Raw genomic sequence first — 14651 nt, 5'->3', positions numbered from 1 at the left:
GAAACTGCAGGGTCTGGTATTGGTGGGAAGGAAAAAGAAGAAAAGGAAGAAGTCATATTTCCATGAGTCATATTAAAAAATTGCTTACATTTACCAAATTTTGGAAAAACGAAGGTAACTAACTTCCCCCCACCCCGTCCTCCTCCTCCCTTTCTTGGTAATGCTTAAACTTTTTTGGCTGAAAATATAAACCCCAGATAAGTAGAAAAGCAAATGAAACTGCCTGAGGCAGCATAGAAAAATTTCAGCCCAAAGAGGCAGAGGCTGGCAGGGCTGTAAGGGAGCCGTGTAGGAGGAAACGTGGAGCAGCCTCTAATGAGAAGGTGCTACCAGCGCCGCTTATCATGCACATGCATCTGGGTGTGTGCTCGTGCATTCACCTGTGTGTGCATGCAGCAAGGCTCGCTCGTGCTCTTGTGAAAACAGCTATCGGGCCAAGGTTGAGATTAACCCAGATTGGGCAAAACTCAAGAATATTGTTTACATAGCTTAATTATTTTTCCAGTAGTTTATGGAGTCTCTCAGCTGGGAAGAGCATTTCCAGCTAATAGGAGTTTGCTACACACAATAAATTTGTGGCTCCTTTCTATGATATTTTAGCTAAGAAACACAGAAAGCTGCCAGGTGAAGAGAGAAAAGCTGAGAGGCACTTTCTCACCTTTTTGAAACCCTCTTGATGGGATGGGAGCTGTACAAAGCATCAGTGCATAGCTCAGGTCTTTATTATTTAAGTTCACCAGGACACAGTTTGATAACTTCAATCCCCAGTTTCTCCTAGCACATATTAAAACCTCCCCAGACACTCAGCTGAATAAATGCCCATTTATCTCCTTTCTCTGCTGCTGGAGGTCTTCAGGCTGCCTCCACACAACTCCTATGCAGACTGCAGAGAATATTTACAAGCAGTCTCTCTTGCACATGACTTAGAGCATGCACAGCACTCATTTTGTTTAGTGTAGGAGGTTTCTATTTTTGCATTAGTAGCTCCCAATAAGCTTTGCTCTAGCTCATGCCACATCATAGGTTTTACGTGTGTGAACAGTCTTGAAAGATAACAGGGATGCAACAGTGCACAATGGCTTCAGACTTTCCATTCTAAGTAAGTAATAGGAACTGTCTGCTTTTTCTCCTATTTTTTTTTTTTTGTGGGTGCTTCAAGTATTTGAACAACTATTGGACCAAAATGGTCCATTTAGTTAGTACCCTGCCTCTCACGCCACTTAGGGCCACACACCTCAGAGCTGACTGTGGGAACAACTTGGCCATACATATGATTTATTGACACCTTGACAAGCGAGTGGGGAGCTTTGACTACTATGTCTGAGAATGTGTTTGCTAAGAAAGGTGTTTCAGTGCATAAGGCATTCAACTTCAATTCAAGAGACCCAGTATTTTTTTGTCTGATCCATAGATTGCAAAAAAACCCTTAGGCAATTCACTTTTGCTGTCTCTGTTTCCCATTTGCAGAATTCGCTGTCTCACTGGGTCACTGGGACATATTGTGATGCCATAATGATGGTGCACACATAGCTCACAGAAAGTGGTTAGGAGGAAGTGCCATGATGTTATGTCCTCTTCTAGGACTTGGTGTGACAGGCAGGAGTACCCAGAGCATGTCCTGGTTGTGCTTGCAGCCTGCGATTTCTTGGAATTATAGCTCCATCAGAATGGGCTTAGGTGACAGATTTGGCCACGCTCATATGTATGTACATGCTTTGACTAGAACCCCCAGTGATTAGGTGGAAAATTACCTTCCCATGCCCAGTGGAGTCTGGGCCTCTTCATAGAAGCAACCAGTTGCTGCCTCTGTAGCTGGCATTTGTGATACAACGCTCCTCCTATGGGAACTGTGTGCAAACTCACTCACATTTTACACAGGCCACCAAATCAGTGTCAAATGTGATGATTTATGGTCACTGCTTAGCCAGCCTGCACTCCTTGAGTGGATGAGTGACCTTGAGTTAGTGGATTTTGGACTGTCTTGCCAGTTCCTTGTTTATTGTGAGTATCTGTCTTACCCAATCCAATGGCAGGAAAAGGTGTTTAGCTAACTAACTGCAAGATATTCTTTACATTTTTTTCGATGCTTGACTGAAGTAAAATATGACCTTAAAAGCATCAGTAAATACTGCAGCTTTCATGTAAACACATCAGATATACATCTGCTATTCCTTTGTTCTTTACTGATAATAGAGAAATTGTAGAAGGAAGAAGGCATGTGCATACCTTCCACTGTGTGGGCTCCTTTCCATCCCTTCAGCAGCAGCCTTTTCCTACCAAGAAGTCTTTCAGGGAGCTTCCTGTGAAGGAAGGGGACAGGGTGAAGGCGTCTGGAGAAGCTGGGTGCTGCTCTTGCTTTTGCCAGGAATCTCTCCTCTTTATGAAGTCCTTGGGAACAGGTCATACCCAATACTGTGTGCTTCCAGGGAGCAGAGAACTGTGGCAGTGTTTACAGCTAGGACTGCCCTAAGAGCAGTCATTGCCATACAGGGATGCTAAGGTGTGCTTCCTCCACAGAGATTTTCGGTTCAGCCACCCTGAGGACTGAGGAAGGTGCTGGCTGCTCAGCACTGTGACGCCCTTCAAGCAGAAATCATTTTGGGCTGAGAGCATGGGTGGTAAGGCTGAAAAATCTTTCCCTCCTGTCTTCCTTATACATGGTGCCACAAGGATCCCAGTGACCCCTGCCCAGCCTGCCTGTTCTGAACTTGTCCTGTGCCTCCTCATAGCCCTGCCTTGGGATTTTTCAGGATGGGGGACATGTAACTCAAATCTTCTACAGCAGGCTCCCAAAGGAAGCATGTCTGGGAACAGCAATCCACTGCTGAAGAAGTGCTGTGTAATCATTCACTCATAATACAGCCTAGGCAAAAGGAAAAGTACTAACTAGTTACCTTCCTTGGTAAAATAAGCCCTACCATAAAGAAGCCATAAGGGTCCATATATTATACCTGAAAACTCCAAGAGTTCATCTAGGGAAAAGGCCAAAGGCCACCAAGTCCAACACCTTGCACTCATAGAAGCTACAATAGATGCAAAATCTGATACTATGTCCTGGTCCCAAGGTTGTCATTGCATTTTGAAGGAAGCAGGATAAACATGATGTTCTGCAGGATAATCCCAAATATGGTAGTGGAATGTTAGCCAAAGGCTCTGCATCCCAGAGAAATGTTTGTGTAGGAGGTACAAGGATTAGGCAAAGAATCCCAAGCTGGTACTTCATATATCTTTTGGTTTTTACCCTGGAACCAAATACTAGGTCAGATGGCTTCAGCTGTTGATAAATCAGTCTCTAACACCACCAAAGCTCACACTTTCAGGCAGCCCATATGGCTGAGATGGAAAGTGGGCAGCCTTCACTGAATCACTGCAGGGTTTGTCCTCAGGGTGCCACCTGGATACATAACCACAGCGGTCCTGATCCTCAGCAGCTTGAGATCCAGCCCTCAGTTCATGACCTAGCAGCCAATGCAGAATGCTGTGGAGCGGTGTGATGAAAACACTGGCTGTGGAGAGTGCATCCCTGAATGTGAAACTCAAACAACCTCTTGACCCACAATCCACCTATGGTTCAATCCACTCCACTCAATCAGATAGAAACCGCTTGCAGCTATGCAAATAGTCCATCCTACCTGTCTTGTTGGCCTTCCCTCTGCCTGACCTAATTAGTGTGGTGAGTAAATAGAAGAATGAGGTCAAATACAGGACTAGATTTTCCTTGAAATGACTCCAGAAATGGCCAGGCTGCTCGATACTGTGGTATCCAAAGAGCCTGCTGTGGGAGCAATCGCTGCAACATCCGTCCATCCAGAGGACAGATGAAGCAGAGTGGGGTGACGGAGTTATCAGCCCCTGAAACTCTGAGATGAGGGTTAAAGTAAATAGAACACCATCTGTATCCACTGATCTGTATAACAACCAGTATTTCCCCCATTTGAGCTCTGGACTTGTGCTCACGCATTCCTTTGCTTCAGATGCATTTCCAGGGCGAATTACAACAGTATCTGACATGGTAGGTGCTTTTTAACACGGCATCAGGCGCCAGGTGATTTTTTTTTTTAGGTATTAAGTCAAGACAGTCTGCTAGGGAGGCAGGCAAGCCTGGTCAAGTTCTCACATACTCACTCTATGGTATGAAGCCAAACTGTGAAGTTTTCCAAGTATTTTAATAAGCGTGTTTCAGACTTTTTGATTAACTTTTAACGCCTCTTTCTTTTGGCAGTTCCAACTGCTGCGCTACAGGAAAGGCCAAGCCACCTTCCAGTGCTGTTCCAGATACACAGACCTTAACCACAAATTAACACGTATATCTTGTACTGCTTCTGAAGTTGAAGGCCCCATGATCTGTCTGAGAATTGCTGTTTGCAGTTTCAGGCTGTGGTTTTGCTCTGTGAAGCCCCAGCCGGCTGAGGATCTAGCAGAAAGGGCTCCTTCCTTGATGACTGGGCACCGTTGGCAATTTGGAGAGGAATGCAGGAACTGCAGCATCATTTGTTGGGCTTGCTGGTAGGTATTTTGGGGGCAGAGTCCACTTTTGGGGGGATGGAGCTGGGTGGCAGGATGGGGAGGGAAAGGATCTCATCAGAGGAGCAGCTTGGAGGATGGGAGAGAGGCACTGAGGGTCTGTTTTGCTCTGAGCCCTCTGCACATGCTGTTGTAGCCCCAGCAGAGAACGATGCTGGAGGTGCTGCATCCCCAGGCCTCTGCCTGGGTTCTGAGCAAATCTCTTTTCCTTACTCTGCCAGCTTGGTTTTGGATTAAGAGACAGGAGAAGGGTTCAGCAGTCTTGAAGGTGGAAGGTGTCCATAAAACACTGCCTTCCTTCAGAAATCTGTTTCCAGATCCCCTCTGGGGGTGAACTTCAAAATTACGATCGGCATTTCTATTTCTCTGTAAAAGAGCCTGTTCCGATCCAGGTCTTTAATCACTCCCTTTTTACCTAGAAAGCAATAATGATATAACATCTACCTCCCCAGAATGCCCCCAAGCCAGACCTCTAGACATTATTTCAACAAGTTCTTCCAACAGAGACAGGCCAGGCTGGAACTACACGCATCCTGTTAAGTCTTCTGTTACTTTGCCAAATCTAGGAGATTTCCAGTTATGAATAAACTGGACACACATGAATGCAGTTGAAAGACTTTGTTGTCACCTTTGTTGGCTTGACCCTAATCCCCTCTACCTGGCTTCCCTCAGTGGGATGGCATGTGACCCTTGGGTTTAGCTAAAAAGTCTAACTGCCATGAAGCAAAAAGTCATGCAAAGAAGCAGCTTTCTCCATTACTCTCCGTTATTCTCCATATAGAGGATCATTCTGGATTTACATGGAAAAAGTAGTTGAACATATACTGTGATACAGATAAAGTAATGCAAACCTTGCAGATGTAATTACTGGTATAAAGTTGAGCTTATTCTGATAGAACCAGGGGAAATCATGCTTAACCAACATGATAGCCTTCCACAATGCGGCAAGTTTCCTGGTGATACGAAATTGGGAGGAGTGGCTGATGCCCCAGATGCTTGTGCTCCCATTCAGAGGGACATGGACAGGATGGAGAAGAGAGTCAGGGAGGAACCTCCTAAAGTTCAACAAGAGAAAGAGACAAGCCCTCCCCCTGGGGAGAAATAATTCTATGCACCAGTACATGCTGTGGGGGGTGACAAGCAGGAAAGCAGCTTATCAGACAAGGACCTGGGGGCCCTGGTGAGCCCTGGGGGTCAAGGTGACCATTAGGCAGCAATGCACCCACACAGTGAAGAAGCCAGTGTATCCTCTGTCTAGCTCCTTCCTTTCACTGGGAACACACAAACGTTGCACTGGTGGGGCCTATCTAGAGTGCTGTCTGGTGCTCCCCAGTGCAAGAGAGTCAGGGACATACTGTAGTGAGTCCATTGAAGGGCTGCAAAGATGATGGACTGGAGCAACTTTCATGCAAGGAGAGGCTGAGACAGCTGGGATTGTTCAGGCTGGAGAAAAGAAGGCTCAGGGTGATCATGTACATAAATACCTGATGGGGAGGTAAAGAAGAGGTAACCACACTCTCCTCAGTGGTGCCCAGGGACAGGACAAGAGGCAATGGCACACACAGAGATACAGAAAATTCCAACTGCGGGTAAGAAACCCCATTTGTACTGTGCGGGTGGTTCAGCACAGGCACAGGGAGGTTGTGGAGTCTCCATCCTTGGAGATACTCAAACCCCGACTGACACAGTCTTGAGCAGCCTGCTCTGGCTGACCCTGCAAGAGCAAGCGTTGGGCTGGACAGCCTCCAGCAGTGGCTGTCAGCCTCAGCTGCGCCGAATCTCTGGTTCTGTTCCATAGGGGCCTCCGGAGCCATGACCCCGGCATTCCCCTGGTCACTGTGGTCACAGATCTGTCTGCAGTGAGCTCCAAAGCTTACCCGGTTTCCCTACTTGCAGAGAGGAATATGAGAGGATGCCAGTGCAGAAGTGTTTGCTTGCTGTGTTTTATCTTAGCAATGCGTTGTGCAACTGACAAAACTGTCAAGGGATTTGCCGGTGGCATTCCTGAAGGCTTTGAAAAGGTTTGTTTTTTATAGGTTTCTGGATTCTCTGGAAAAATTAATCCTTCCTGCATATTCAAAGCTCTTATAGGTGGTACAGATGTAGATATAAGTATGGGTGGTCGTCGTGTTTTCCATTCACTTGCCAACTTGCATGCAAGTCTTACAGCAGTTGCTTGTACTTGAAGTCATCCAACCCCACTACATAAACATGGCGCTTATGTGAGCGAAGCTGCCTGTAATTTTTCTCCTCCGACTCCAGGGGTTGAGGTGGAGCATTTTACGGGTTCTCCCATTGCCTGCCCCATGTCCTGGTATCCCTGTGCCACAGTTACAACCGTACTGACTGCACTTCGCCCAGCCTCGTGAGACGGGCCACTCTCCAGGCTCCCTGTCAGCCCGACGGCTTCTGCGTACGCGTTCCTCACTTCACAGCCACCGCTCGGCACCAGCCCCCCTGGCACCGATTCACTGGCTGGATGTGTCTAGGATTCAGATATTCATTGCTGCTGTCTCCTTTTCTCCCTGGTATTTCAAAATACATTTCCAGTTACATTTGAGTTTTAGCAGTTTCTAGGTAATTTTATTTTTTTAGGTAAGCTCTTTCCTAGCATTGATCTCTGGGCACCCACTGAGAGTGAAATCCATTGCAGACTCCTCTGGCCACCCTGGGGCTCCCGAGCTGGCAGTGTTTGGGGCTCAGATGCTGCTGCAGCTCCTCCCTTGGGTTTCTACAGCTCTGATGCCCACAGATTTACTGGTCTCATGTCCCAGCTGGGCTGGACGACGTGCTCATGGTCGCGTGGCTGTGTAACTGCCCTTCTGGCCCGAGGACACTCTCGCTAAGGAGAAAGGTGACTTTGGGGAGTGCCACTGCCACACACCCCTACAACGTGCACACCACCGCCCCCCTCCAACCGGTCTTTTAAATGCAAACACAGATGTGGCACCTGCAGATACCTCCTCTTCATAGTCCTTTTCTCATCTGTCCTTGCAACGGCTTTCCTTTCAGATTTTATTTGAGTTAATGTTTAAAGCAGGGGTCTGCCTGAGCAAACTGCAGGGATGCCTGGCCAGCCACAGGCACAGCAACTCTCTGGCTGGTGCAGCAGGATGGCATTATTAGCAGGACACACGGATGAGGTTGCCACGCTTGCTGTTCTATAAGATGACTCTGCCTAATGAGAATTAATTACAATATTGATATGAGATTTTTTCCTCCAGTTAGCTACTTTTGAAATCTTAGCACAGACAGAAGAAGTTACGAAGCATTATAGCAACACTGAGAATATAAACGGCAGCACTTTGTTTTAAAGGCATTAAAACTTGGTAAACACTACACAGAGCATAGAAGATAAACCAGGAGAAACTGGAGATACATTAACTTTGTGCCACTTCCTGCGAACTGATCCTGGTGGGGCAGCTTAGATAGAAATGACAAAATAATATCACCTAGTTAAATATTTTACCAATATTAAAACTCTTCTAAAATATTCTATCTTCTAGGTTTTCATGCGTATGTTACCTTTGTCTTTATCTTGTTTTTCTGTGATCAGAATTCTTTAGCTTTATTTTTATTAGTTAATAAACCACATCTACTTTAATTAAAGCGATGCAAGCCTGTTGCTTCAGTATTGTTTGTGATACTGCAGTTGTATGACTCTGCGTCATCCCTGCTGTCATGCAGGCAAAGACCACAGAGGTTTGTTTCCACATTTAGCTAAATCCAGCTGGGAGTGCCAGCTTAATATTTCGGCATGTGACACGGAGCTGGACATATATGGTTGGCTTTGTAAGGTTATATGCAGTGTTATAATTTTTAACATAACTTTAAACTGCTTTACAAAATCTCATGATAACACTTGGATTTACTGTGTAATTTGTCCAGGGCTTGAAGCTGAAAGGACAATTGTGACAAATACGTCTTAGTGAATTTTTCTCTTCTTGCATAGGTCATCTGGTTGCTACTCAGGTACCTCTCTCATCTTCTCTTTTCAGAAATAATTTTCAAGCCAGACATTGTTTCAGGAATTCTCACCATGTACCACTGCTTTGTTCTGCTCTGCCAATAACAACCTCAGTGAATTCAAGCAACTTAGCGAGGTGCTCTTATGTGCTTCTAAGTATTTCTCCAAACTGATCTTTTAAAGAGCTTTAAGACTTTCCAGCAATGGATTTCAAACAGACTAGATGTAGCCTTGATTTGCCCTCAGGCTGCTTTCCCCAGCGCTTGCTTTTTGTTACATTTTCCAGTCCCAAGGGATTTCTCTTGAACTTCTGAAAAGGTTTGCTAAAGCGTTTCTAATTTCTTTCCCCATTTCCTTCAGCATGCCTGCATATGGCCTTTCCCTTTTACTGGTTTTACAGATCCCAAGCTTTTTATTAACTATTCTTGATCTTATCTCCCAGTTTCTTAATTCCTCATCATCTGCTCTCAGCAATCAGAATCTTGCTTAAGAAAATATCTGTTCTCTGGCAGCCAGAGATGCAAAGGAAGCGTTAATATTTTCTTTGCCCTTTTCATTTCTCTCTGACTACTCTTTAACAGCCTTATGAAAATGCCTTCTCTCCGTCCTTTTTTTTTTGCTGCTTATGCTCTTTCAGATGATCCAGGCTGATCTAAATATAGTGAAATACATCAGTGTCTCCCCCATCAAGTGTGTTCAGCTGTGACTCAAGTATGTTTTTGCTCCACTGCCTTCTAAATGTGCAAGCGCATTAGCAGGGACTGCTTGCACAAGTTTCCTGTGCTTGTACCCTTGAATGAAGTCAGCAAGAGCTAAACACAAACCAGGTGCAAAGGCCCGGCTCCGTAGGTAATCTTGGCTCAGACTAAAAGTGGATCCTTTGTGCCTTGCTATGTAGGAGCAATGCCCTCTGTGGAGGAGGTGCACCTCCAACTCCACTTCTGAAAATAACTAGCACTGGTGCACAGTAGCAGCAGAGTAAGGAGCTTTGATTCATTCTTGCGAAAAATAACGTCTGTGTGTGGATTCTGTGTTTTTGTTGCAATGCTCACTTGCTTAAGCTGTTGCTTGATCCACATTTCAGATCTCATTGGCTGATTACTAGACGCTGCAATTAAAGCTTGACAGAGTAAATCCTAAAGCGTTTCGACTTGTTTTTCAGTGTGCCACACTGAGATCAGCTCCTGGTTTAGCCCAGTGAAGACAGCTCTGGACACTTGTTCTGGCAGATGGTACCGGCACTTTTTGACTCTCACAGGAAGAGGATGGACGCATTTTAATGAGATTTGCATAAACGTTTCTCAGTGTATCTTGGTTGTGGGTCTTGGAGACCTATCAGCTGCTCACAACGACTGGTCCTTTCCCCTTTTGTACTAACATTACTAGTTCAAGCAGGAAAACAGCTGTCAGAGATGCTTGCTCTGGCCCTGGCAGCCTGATGGGCTCAGTGAGAGTGGCACATGGATGTGGGGAGGCCCTTCCAGGTCTCCAGCTGGTGCATGTGAAGCTGTCTGAGGTTTTTCTGCACAGTGCTTGTGAGACCAAAGCAATCATGAACTCCTCAAAAACGCTTTGCCAGCCTTCACTTTTCACCTTGCTCTTGCCAGCTGTTCCATTTATTTGGACTAAGAAACCTGGAAGTCTGCAAGGCTTCGGGCACAGCCACAAACGCAGAATAGGCAGGCAGGCAGCCTCTGAGGACCAAGTCACCTCCTCTTGTACTTACAAACTGCAGGTTGTGCTCTCTCTCGGGTGCCAAACCATGATTATTCCCTGCGATCAGTCCTACAGGAGTGCAAAGATGAAAATAAACCTGAATCTTGTAACTGCTGTGTAGTGCCTTAATGCTGCAAAGACTGCCTTGGCTAACCTCTGTGGCGTTGCTTTCCCCAACGAGATTAAAGCTGTCATCTTTTGCACCAGGACTGGATGCCATAGCAGCAAGTGGCCTGTTTGGAAGCACAACCTCTGCAAGCAGCTGACTCTTGTCTGCTACGCATGAGATTATCAACATGGTAGAAAAATTAATTTTCCTTACTTGTGCGTAACCTCCTCCCAAAACGTAGGTGGCTGTGGGAGTCCATTCCCCTCCTTCTCTCACTTGCATGCATTTGGGGTCCCTTTTCAACGATGCCTCGATATCCACTTTGTACAGAAACCCAGCCAAAGACAGCAGAAAAGTGGGGGGTGCCCCCATACTGCCACTGATAACCCATCTCTTCCTGATGTGTAATTCTGTGCTTGATGTATAATTTCCTAATTAAACCCTGCTCTGAACTCAGGATTGCTCTTCCTCTGGGCTCTCCTGTGGTGCTCCAGCCCCAAGCACAGACGTGCCCCACAGAGATCAGTGAAATTATTCTCCTAACCTCCTGTATCAAAAAATGAGCATTGCCACGGCTTCAGAAACAGGCACAAAAAGGTGCGTGTAAGCTAGGAAGTGTTAGGACAGGGGCCCAAGCATGAATGTGCATTAAGTGTTCACACAGTCTCTGCTCAAGCCAAAATCACCCTCCGAGGCGGTGCCCGTGCAGGGCCTGGGGGTGGCCTAAGCCAGGGTCCACGCGGTGTGGGCGCCTCCTCCAGTGAGCCAAAATGCTTCCCCACTTTCTTACTTCTGAGTGGTGATGTACTTTGTGTTGTCACCCAAGTAGTCTTAGAAGAAAAATTTCCAAGTTGTTGGTTTTTTTAAGGGCAAAAGGAAGAACCAGCCCCATTTCCCTTGGGTGACATCTCACCAGCCTGGCCGAGGGTCAGTGCCTAGAACAAATGTCCACCACTGGCCAAATACATGGGCTATCACTGCTGTGGATCCAAGTTTCTAAGAGAAATGGCTTATGCAGACGTCTGTATGTGTGTGTGCACATACATGCGTGGGCATGTGTGTCTGGTTGTTTATCTGCCTGTCTTCCCCTGCTAAGCTGTGAAGCCACTGGCTGACTCGATCAGATGTCACACATATAATTAACTCCCAATTAGCTTCACAAAAATAAGGGAGACACAAAAAAAAACCCAAACTGTGGAAAAAGTGGCCACAGGAGCTTGCAATTTATCACTCACTGTAGGGTATACAAGGGGTAGTGGTTTTCAAAATGTTCCTGCCTCAAAAAAAGCCTCCAGTTGGCACTTCCTCCTGGAAGCCAGATGTCATTAACAAGACAAAACCCCGTAGGAAATCAGGTCCACTGTGTAGCTGGGGACTGCTTTTAAACAGCCCATAACCTGTCTGAGTGAATTTTCACAGGCACGGGGAGGGCCTCTCACCAAGCTGCAGCAGCAACGTGAAGACATCTCAAGGGAAAGGTGGTAACACTGTGTGCTCTTCCCAGGGTGAGCACTCTGGCACCTGGCCCGAGCCTCCTCGTGGGAACAGCGAACCCTTTCCACTAGCACTGGCCAAGTCTCAGTTGCATACTAGAGGCAGAGACCCAGAGGACAATTTCAGCTTAAAATGGCTGAAGTTTGTCAATGGTTATCAGGAGCAGAGAGGAGCAGGTGACACTGGGGAGGATCAGATGGCCTGAATGTTAGCCAGTGCTGTGACAGGCTCTGGGAGTGGCGGCTTGGACAGAGCTTGCCACTGGGAAGGGGCAGACCTGTGCAGGGCACTGCATCCGTGCTGGACACACAATCAGGCATTGAATGGGAAGCTGGGGACACCTCCGTTGCTACTGGAAAATCAAATAGGCCTGGGTCTGCTTTCCGGCTTGGGGACGGGTGGTTTAGCACAGCTCCTGTCCGTATGGTGACGTTCCCTCCCGTCCCCAAAAAAGGGCGGTCTCATCCATCCTGCTTTCCCCTGCCTGGGTCTGGGAGAGCGCTACTTGGCAGATCCGTGCCACGAATGTGCAATATGAAATAATAGCCCATTGAAACCATGTGGCCAGCAGTTGAGTCCTTGCCCTGTCTCCAGTTCGCCAGCAGCTACGGGGCCCAGAGGGACACCCGTGCCATGCCTCCTCCAGGTCGCAAACCCCAGCTGTGGCCGTCCGTCCCACAAGGTCTTGTGCTAAAATTAAGCCCTTTGGTGCAAAAGATTGGAAGGAAAAACAAGGAGAGCGAGTGCTGCAGGAGGCGTGCAGGAGAGAAAGAGAGAGGGCTGCCACGTGTGCGTGCCTCTCTGCCCGGCTGCGGGGTCGGCGGCTCCATCAGGGGCATGGCAGCCCAAACGCCACGGCCACACACTGCTTGTGGGGGGAGCTGGGGAAGGGGAGAGGTCTCCCGGGGGGTGGGAGGGAATGGGCACCACGCTGCAGCACGCAAAATCCCGCTCTGCACGACGAGGCCTGAGGAAAATTGGCAAGCAGGATGGGGCAGGAGTTAGAATGCGTGTGAGCGGTGGAGGGAGGGGGGCTTAAGCAATTATTTGGGGCATGAAGCAATGCAAAAATATTTCCAGAGAAGCCCTGACACACTCTGTGCTGCTGAGGTGCTTCCTAGGAAAGCACACGGCCTGCTGTGTTGCGCAGAGCGAGGCGACCGGCGTGCCCGGGAGGTCGCCCTGCCGCCTGTGACGCTGCGGGAACCCGCGGAGGGCTCACGCTTTGCTCACTAGAAGTGGTTTCAGCAGCGGGATGTGAGATCTCACCTTGCTTCCCGGTGCTGAAAACACGCCCGAAGACTTAAAATCCTGGCAGGCTTAGTGCATCTCTATATACAAATTCCAGTGATTACTTGGACACAAAACATGCCACGGCCCTGTGGCCTATCAGGCCGCGCTCGCTGGGGAAGGGTGGGGATACACCCCACAGCAGTTGGGTAGCTGACGCTCACCCAGTTCACGTAACAAGCTGCAGCCAAAGTCATCCTCCTCACCTCCGTCAGAGTCCAGAGGTGAAAAAAGGAACATATTTTTATTGTTGGGAGGCCCGTGTTATTTGGCAGCAACTTCCAGCTCCCTGTCGCCTTGCCAAGAGGAGCTTTGCAAACAAACGCCAGCCCTCCCAGGATACCGCTAACAACTAACACGTTATTCGAAAATCACACACAGATATGGAAGAGGCTGGTGGGTGAAGGAGCCTCCAGCACCCCAGACAAATGGATGGGGAGCAAAGGCCAGAACTGTGTTAGTGCCTTTCAAACCAAATTAAGCCCAGAAACTCAGCGTGCTCTGGACCATCAAGACCAGGTAGGAGTATGTGAAAGCAAGGAAAAAAGGACATTTGAAAGTCATTTCAGGGCTGAAAAATCTGAGTTAAATGCCAGTGGCATTTCTCAGCAGCCTTGTATAGAAGCACTGCAGAAAGCAGTGACACTTGCAGCATGCACCTAAAATACGGGCAGAGCTAAGTGACAGAGCTCACACTGGGAAGAAGAGGAAATGAGGCTTCAGGAGGAAAGGCAGAGGCAGATCTGGGTGAGCCAGCTGGAAAAACATCTAGTTGTTCTAGGTGATTATTCACATGAGCATCATTCATGAGTTCACACATTCAGCATGACTGAAGAATACTGCAGCTAAAAAGGAGGCATGTGTACACAGTCCTCTTTAATCAGATGCAGCTACTTGACGTATCACGTCTGATAACTGGCCGCAGAATGATGACCGCAAGTTTAGACATGTAACTGCTGGGAAAGAGTGACCTGAGAGATAAAAATCTATGAGGGAAGATGCAGAGTCAGAGTCTGATGTGAATTTATGACTAGATGGCACCGTCAAAGCAAGAACTCTCACCTGTGATGCTGCTGTTCAAGAGAAGACTGAAAACAAGTCTGCTCAGCTTGCTGCAGCCTGAAGTTGCAATCACTGTGGCTTTACAGCTTTGTACAGGCAGACCCCCTGGGTCTTCTCTCTTGACTGCAAGAGGTGGCTTCCCCAGTAGTGTGCTGGTTGGTGAGTTCCACTTCAACACCAAATGCTCCTTGTGGCATCTCTAGGAGAGCTCAGCTGGTCTGGGAGCTGTTGATGGGCAAAAGCCCTTCAAGGGTGAGGACGATACAGGCAGAGCTATCCATAAAGAGAGAATAAAACCTTGGAAGTTGTGGGAAAGAGCCAAGAGGTGATTTTTATAACACCTCATGAGGTGGCTTTTATGACTTGCATTGCTCCATGGGAGATAAGGACCCAGCTGCAGACTGTATCCAGCTGCCTCTGGCTGGAGCTCAGCTGGGGGAGAGGGCTGCTGGAGCGTCACATCCTCGTCTGTCCCATCTCACAGAGGTC

The sequence above is a fragment of the Tyto alba genome, unplaced genomic scaffold, assembly GCF_018691265.1.
Source record: "Tyto alba isolate M040663 unplaced genomic scaffold, T.alba_DEE_v4.0 Super-Scaffold_9, whole genome shotgun sequence".
Taxonomy (NCBI): domain Eukaryota; kingdom Metazoa; phylum Chordata; class Aves; order Strigiformes; family Tytonidae; genus Tyto; species Tyto alba.
The sequence above is the reverse complement of the archived record's forward strand: the minus strand, read 5'-3'. Positions refer to the sequence as shown.